The following is a 7297-nucleotide window of genomic DNA, read 5'->3' as shown; positions in this document are numbered from 1 at the left end:
TTTGAGACAGGATCTTGCTATGCAGCGATAGCTGTCATATTGTAGCCCTGTCTGAACTTGAACTCACAGCAATCCAGTTTCAGCCACCACACCTCGCTGTATTTTGAATCTGAAAGTCACCTTTATATCCCTCCTGGGCCAACTGTCTGTGCCCTGGCTTTGCATTATGGTGACTGGATGACTTGGGGCACGGTGGGCTACCCTTGCCACAGTCCGTGACCCCAGCCTGGGAAAAGGAACCACATGAGAGGCATCTACCTATGGGCTGGGCCCCGATGGTGCTTGGAAGCAGAGCTGCTTGGCTTAGGCACTCAGAGAAGCTCGGCAGAACTAGGCCAGGAAAGCAGCTGGGCAGAGACTGCATGCCTGGTTGTGAAATCAGAATCTAGACAGTAATGACAGACGGGAAGGCCAGTGCTCATGCGGTCAGGGGAGGCATTTGGAAATGTCGGGGGCACGGCGGCTGGAATTCTCAGCGCTCCTCTTGCAACCTTTCTATGAATCTGCACCGATGTCGAAACAGAGCCAAGAAAGCTGGCCATGAAGACAGATTATAGCAGTGGGTTACCTTCCCACCACAGCCCCAGACTTCTTGAGTGACCACTCTGCCTGGCCTGTGAAGGTCTGGGAGCCCCAGATCCGGGCTCCGTCCCTCGGTGCAGGGGCTTCCCAAGCTTGCCTCATTACAGGCTCAGAGCACATTCCAGCATAGCGGATAAAGCTGCCTTGGAGCTTACTTCAGATTTTAATAGACTGCTTTTGGAACAGTGACAGTGTGATAGCAAAATTGAACCAAACTAGGCTGGGGAGAAAGCTCAGTTGTTTTGTTGTTTGTTTGGTTTTTTGAGACAGCGTTGCTCTGCGTAACCATCTTAGCTGTCCTGGAACTAACTCTGTAGACCAGGCTGGTCTCAAACTCTCGGGATCCATCTGCCTCTGTCTCCCCAGTGCTGGGCTTAAAGGCATGCACCACCGCCTGGCAGAAAGCTCAGTTTGATCCCCTCAGTAGATGTGAGTTTGAACCCCAGCACCCATGTAAGAAGCTGACGATGGGGCTGGAGAGACGGCACTGTGGATAAGAGCACTTTTTGCACCAGCCTGAGGGCCTGAGCTTGGATCCCAGCATTGGAGTGAAAAGCTGCGTTTGCCTGTAATTCTGCACTGTGGGAAGAGGATGCAAGTTTGCGGGGGCTTTCTGGCTGCCAATCTTGGCAGGTTCAGTGAACTGCTCTTTCCCAAGGGAATAAAGTGGAGAGCGATAGAGCAGAACACCCAGCGGGGGGCTGTGGTTCAGTTGGTAGAGTATCTGCCTAGCATGAATGAGACCCTGAGTTCAATCCCCAGCAGTACATGATCTCAGAGTGGTGGCACATGCATGTAATCTCAGTGGAGGATTTGCAGATGGAGGGGAAATGGAGGCAAACGAAGTTTAAGGTCAGCACAGCAGGTCTGACGTTTACATATGCTGTCTGAGATCCTGCCTCAGAAACAAACACAAACAAGGTGAGGGTTGGGGCTATACCATCAAGGTGATTGATGGCAGAGTAATTGCCTAGCATGCATGCATGAGGACCCAGGCTGAATGCCCAGTACCTCCCCACCCCCCACAAAAAAGCAGACAGCTCATGAGGAACAACACCCAAAGTTGACTTCTGCCCTCCACCGACCTGTAAACCCGCCTAAACAAGCACCTGCACATATATGTACACATGCAGGTGAAACAAAGAATTGAGCATGTAATACTGCAATTGTCCGCCTGTGAAGAGTCCTCAAAGGGCTCATGTGCTGCTGCGTGGTCTCCAATCTGTGGACATAGTCATTGAGAGGTGACCGGATCCTAAGGACTCTGACCTACTCCCTAGACTGACCCACCAGTGGATTTGCTGACGCCGTAACTGGGAAGTGCTGGCCGGAGGAAGTAAGTCACCAGGGGTGTGCCTTGAAAGAGTAGATTAGTCCCTGGTTGATGTCCTGTTGCTCTCTGCTTTCTGGCTGCCCCGAGGCAAGCAGCTTTCCTCCACCTTGCCCTTTTACCGTCATATGCAGACATACTGAGCCTAAATCTCACCAGCTCTGCTAGACAAGTCCAAAAACCACGGAGCAAGCCAAAACTCAGACAGAAATGGAACTATGGACCAAAGCGAACCTCTTGTTAAGTCATGCCAGGTCCTTGTCACAATGATGATGAGATGACAGCTGACTGTCTCAAAAATAGACTCCACACACTTTCTGCCTGGTTATCATGACCAACATTCTGCACAGAGTGGAACAGTTTGTAAAATCAGTGTGCTACTACCCATGTCCAGACTAGCTCTAATGTTCCCTCTCCTCCTGGATAGCATCTTTAAACCTTCGTTTTATTTGTTATTCTTGGAGGGAGGTGCCTGTGTGCCACCACAGGTGTGTGAAAGTCAGAGAATTACTCTGTGGAGTCAGTTTGCTCCTTCTGTCTTTACCTAGGTTCATATGTCATGCCTTTACCAAAACCCACAGAACAGGACTAGTGGGGTGGTTCTTCTGGTAAAGACACTTATTGCCAAGCTTGACAAGCTGAGTTCAATTCCTGACCAATGGAAGGCGAGAACCAACTCCTTCAAGTTGTCCCCCACACGTGGGTTGTGGCGTGCACCCTTTCCCTGAGAATAAATAAATACATGTAATAAAATGTGTTATTTGATGATTTTGTGCATGTATATTCTTCAGTGGCCTCGCTAAGGCCCCCCACCCTGCCCACTGTACCCTTTCCTTATTGTAGTTCCCCCTTACAGTTTCATGGATTTTCTTTTGTGACCCACTGAGTTTAACGAAGGCTCTTGCTTGAGAATGGTTGGGGAGTATTTACCAGGGCATGGACGGCTAACCCCTGGCTGTATCACTGAACAAATAACCCCTCTCCTCTGGTAGCCGTTACCTGCCAATGGCCCCTCGGAGAGAGGATCTACTCTCCTCTATCATGGCGTGTTTAAAGGGTCCAGTCTGTGTGGGTCAACCATTGCTGCTGTAATTTCATGAGTGTAACAGCTGTGTCATGTCCAGAAGTGCTGTTCTCACATCCTTTCCGCCTTCCTCCACTGTGTTCTCTAAGCCGTGGGAGCGGTGACAGAGAGGACCTGTTTCAGGCTGAGCTCTCAACAGCCATCCATCCTCATGCTTGGACCAGTTTTCAGTCTGTGTTAGCTGCCGCCCATCGTAAGAAGAAGCTTGTCTGAGCGAGGCTGCGAGAGCCCTAACACATGAATACAAACGTGGGTTTTTCTTTTAGAAAGCAGTCAGACAACACATCCATTTGGCTGCGCTTCATCTGTTCTGGCATTTGGTGCTGCTGAGTTTTTGGATTTTAGCCACTCTCTTCATATGCTTTTTTTTTTTTACATTGCCATTTGTATATCTTATTTGCAGTCTGCAAATAAGTACCTCTTCTCCCTCCTTCCTCCCCTTATTTCCTGGAGACAAGGTCTTGCTATGTTGTTCAGGCTACCCTGAATCTCATTATATGGCACCAGGCTGGCGTCTCAAATGCACATCTGTTTTCCTCTCTCATTCTCCCAAGTTCAGGGATGCTAGTGTAAACCACAGTGCCTTCCTTTTCTGTACAAATGTGGCTAGCTTTATGTGTTTGATTTTGAGCCCAGCTTTTCATGCCTGGCCTATAGGAGCAGTTGGCTTTTTGTTTATTAACTTTATATCTTGCATCTTTTCCTCAGACAGCCACTACTTCCAACAGTTTATTGTTTTTGACATTTTAGGATTTCAAAAAAAAAGATTTATTTATTTTTATTTGTTTAAGTGTTTTGACTGCATGTATGAGTATATGTGTATCACGTGAGTGCAGGAGGACCCATGGAGGACAGATGAGGGCATCAGATCCAGACCCTCTGGAAGAGCAGCCGGTCTTAATAATCACTTAGACATCTCTCAAGTCCCCAGATTTTTAAGAATATAAACAATAATATTCCTTTCTTCCTTCTCAAGCTGTCTTTCTTCCTCCTTTGTTTCTTTTTCTTTTGTTTGTTTTTGTTATTGTTGTTTATTTGTTTGCTTGAACAGGGTCTCCTAGGTGGCCTCATCATCTAGAACTGGCCTTAAACTCACAGAGAGCTGCCTGCCACTGCCTCTCAATTGCTGGGATGAAAGGCATGCACCTCCATACCTGACCTCCTCTGTATTTTTGCATTAGACAGAATTTCTGGTGTGATGCTGAGGTGGGAGAAGGGACACTGTTGCCTTGTTGCTGATCTGGGTGTGCAGGGGCATCTAGAATCTCACCAGTGAGGGACATGCTAGCTGTGCAGCTTTCTGAAGATGCTCCTTATCAAGTTGAAGACATTTTACTCTCTTCTTAGTCATCATTGTCTTCTTCTTCTTCTTCTTCTTCTTCTTCTTCTTCTTCTTCTTCTTCTTCTTCTTCTTCTTCTTCTTCTTCTTCTTCCTTCTCCTTCTCCTTCTTCTTCCTTCTCCTTCTCCTTCTCCTTCTTCTTTTTCCTCCTCCTCCTCTTCCTCCTCTTCCTCCTCTTCCTCTTCCTCTTCTTCCTCCTCTTCCTCCTCTTCCTCCTCCTCTACCTCCTCCTCCTCTCCCTCCTCCTCTTCTTCCTCTTCTTCCTCTTCTTCCTCCTCTCCCTCCTCCTCCTCTTCTTCCTCCTCTTCTTCCTCTTCCTCTTCCTCCTCTTCCTCCTCTTCCTCCTCTTCCTCCTCTTCCTCCTCTTCCTCCTCTTCCTCCTCTTCCTCCTCTTCCTCATTCCCTCCTCCTCTTCCTCCTCTTCTCCCTCCTCCTCCTCTTCCTCCTCCTCCTCCACTCCCTCCTCCTCCTCTTCCTCCTCTTCCTCCTCCTCCTCTTCCTCCTCTTCCTCTTTCCCTCCTCCTCTTTCTCCTCCTTCTTTTTCCCACACTCAATTCCTAGTTTTCTGAGAAATTTTAGTTACCCTTTTTCTTTTCTGATCATGAATATCGGATTTTTGTAAAATGCTCTTTCTGACCCAATTGGCATGGTAAGATGTTTTCTTCATCAACCTGTGGATGTGAAGGATGGCGCTAATTCACTTCCGACTGTTGAATCAGCCATACACAGCTGGGATCAATCCTGCTTGACGGCAGCTTATGATTCTTCCCATATGGAATAGGATCTGACTTGATCACTTTGCTGAGGGCGTCTGTGTCTATGCTTACGAGACATACTGATCTGCAGTGTTCATTTCTTGTAATGTCATTTTTGGTTCTGGTGTGAGAGTAAAACCAGTCACACGGGATCACTTAGAAAGAAATCTTTCTTCTACTACTCTCTGGAAAGTGTCATAGGTAATCGGCATCATTTTTACGTAACTGCTTATTAGGATTCACCATTGCAACCATCTGTACCTTTGACAATTTTCAAAATTACATTTATTTATTTTGTACATTCACTCAGAGAACAGCTTTGGGGAATCAGTTCTCCCCTTCCATCTCCTCCCAGGGAATGAGCTCAAGTCCTCAGGCTTGGAGGCAAGCACCTTTACCCACTGCTCGAGCCATCTTGCCATCCCCAACCTTGTTGCTCTCTTTTCTGATCTTATTAATTATTGATTCTATTGCTTAAATAGATAGCAAGTAAATTAAGATACTTATTTCTCCATCTTACCTTGTAGTGATTTGTGTGTTTAAGAGGCTTTTAATCTGTTTTATATTCTATCAGATTTGAGGTAAGAGGGCAGGAGGGATGGCTCAGAGGTTAAGAACACTGGCTGCTCTTTCAGAGAACCCAGGTTTGAGTCCCAGAACCCACATGGCAGCTCATAGCCACCCGTAACTCCAGCTCTGGGGATCCATTCGGGACCCCAAGGGCACTGCATGTACATGGTGCACAGATACATGGGCAGGCAGACACCTAGACACATACAATAAAATACTTTAAAACTTTTTAAAATTGTGGCAAGAGAATTGTTCGTAACATTTGTTGTAGAATAATAAAGATGTGTTACGCTTGTTTATGCTGTGGAATATTTGTTTGATGATGCAAAGATGTGTTGCATTCTTTTGTGTTCCATTTATTTAACTCTGTGAAGCTGTGTTACTCTGCCTACCTGAAACAACTGATTGGTCTAATAAAGAGCTGAATGGCCAATAGCTAGGCAGAAAAAGAATAGACAGGGCTGGCATGCAGAGAGAATAATTAGGAGGAGAAGAGTAGAGAAGAGCAAACCAGTCATCCCAGTGAATGTTCCAGTGTCGGGGGTTGGCTGAGGTGCTCTTTGCGGAACATTTATGTGCCCTTTGGATATGGGTGATTGACAGTACTGCTGAACACAGTTTGATGTGGTGCAATGCAATACAGCCTTGCTGATTTTCCTCCTGCTCTACCTGTCAGTCGTCGGAAGAGGTGTCATCTCCGACATCTGATGAATCACTCGTCTATTTCTTGTTAAAGTTCCATCAGTTTGTGCCTTAAGCATTCTGACTTTGTTGGAGGGATTGCATACACGTTAAAGATCTTCATTCATACTTTTTTATAGAGAATTTCCTCTTTTGTTGTTGTATAATTGTTCCTTTAAAATGTGTACCAGCATTCTGTTTTAAATCGGTGTTAATATTCCTATCTGAAATCCGCTTTGTTGGAAATAAATGTGGGCACTCTTGGTTTCTTTTACATTTGTTTTGATATTTATTTTTCTATAGACAGAATATACTTAGAATCTTTTTCCTGTTTAAGACTTCTTGTATAGTCTTGACTGTTGTAGAACTCACTCTGTAGACCACGCTGGCCTCAAAACCACAAAGACCTACCTGCTTCTGTCTCCTGAATTCTGAAATTAAAAGTGTATGCTATTACTTCCAGGACTTAAATTTTTTTTAAAAAAAAAAAACAATTCCCCTATGACAATCTCTTTCAGCAGGTGTATTGACACCAGTCGCATTTAAAATGACCACTGAAAAGAGGACATTGTGTTCTTGTCTATAATCCCACCACTGGAAAAGCTAAGGCAGGGGCATTGCCAAGATTCAAGCCCAGGATACAGTATACAGAAAGCACCAGCCCAGGCTGGCTACAGTGTGAGAGCCCATCTTGAAGCAATTGAAGCAAAACCAAATAAATAATAATAATAATAATAATAATAATAATGCTTGTGTGATTGAATAGTATCAGTCATTCAGCAAGTAAATGTCACAGTGAATGGCTGGTAGAGTCTACTCAGAAAGTGAGTGCTGGAGTAGCTGGAACCTGGGCTGGAGAGAAGGCTCAGCAGTTAAAAGCACTGCCGAGAAGCGATTTGGAGTAGTTGGGACTATCCTCAACCATCCTGAACGTAAATGCTTGTGAACTGGCCTG

Source organism: Arvicola amphibius, chromosome 1 (assembly GCF_903992535.2).
Source record: "Arvicola amphibius chromosome 1, mArvAmp1.2, whole genome shotgun sequence".
Taxonomy (NCBI): Eukaryota; Metazoa; Chordata; class Mammalia; order Rodentia; family Cricetidae; genus Arvicola; species Arvicola amphibius.
This window is presented reverse-complemented; position numbering follows the sequence as displayed.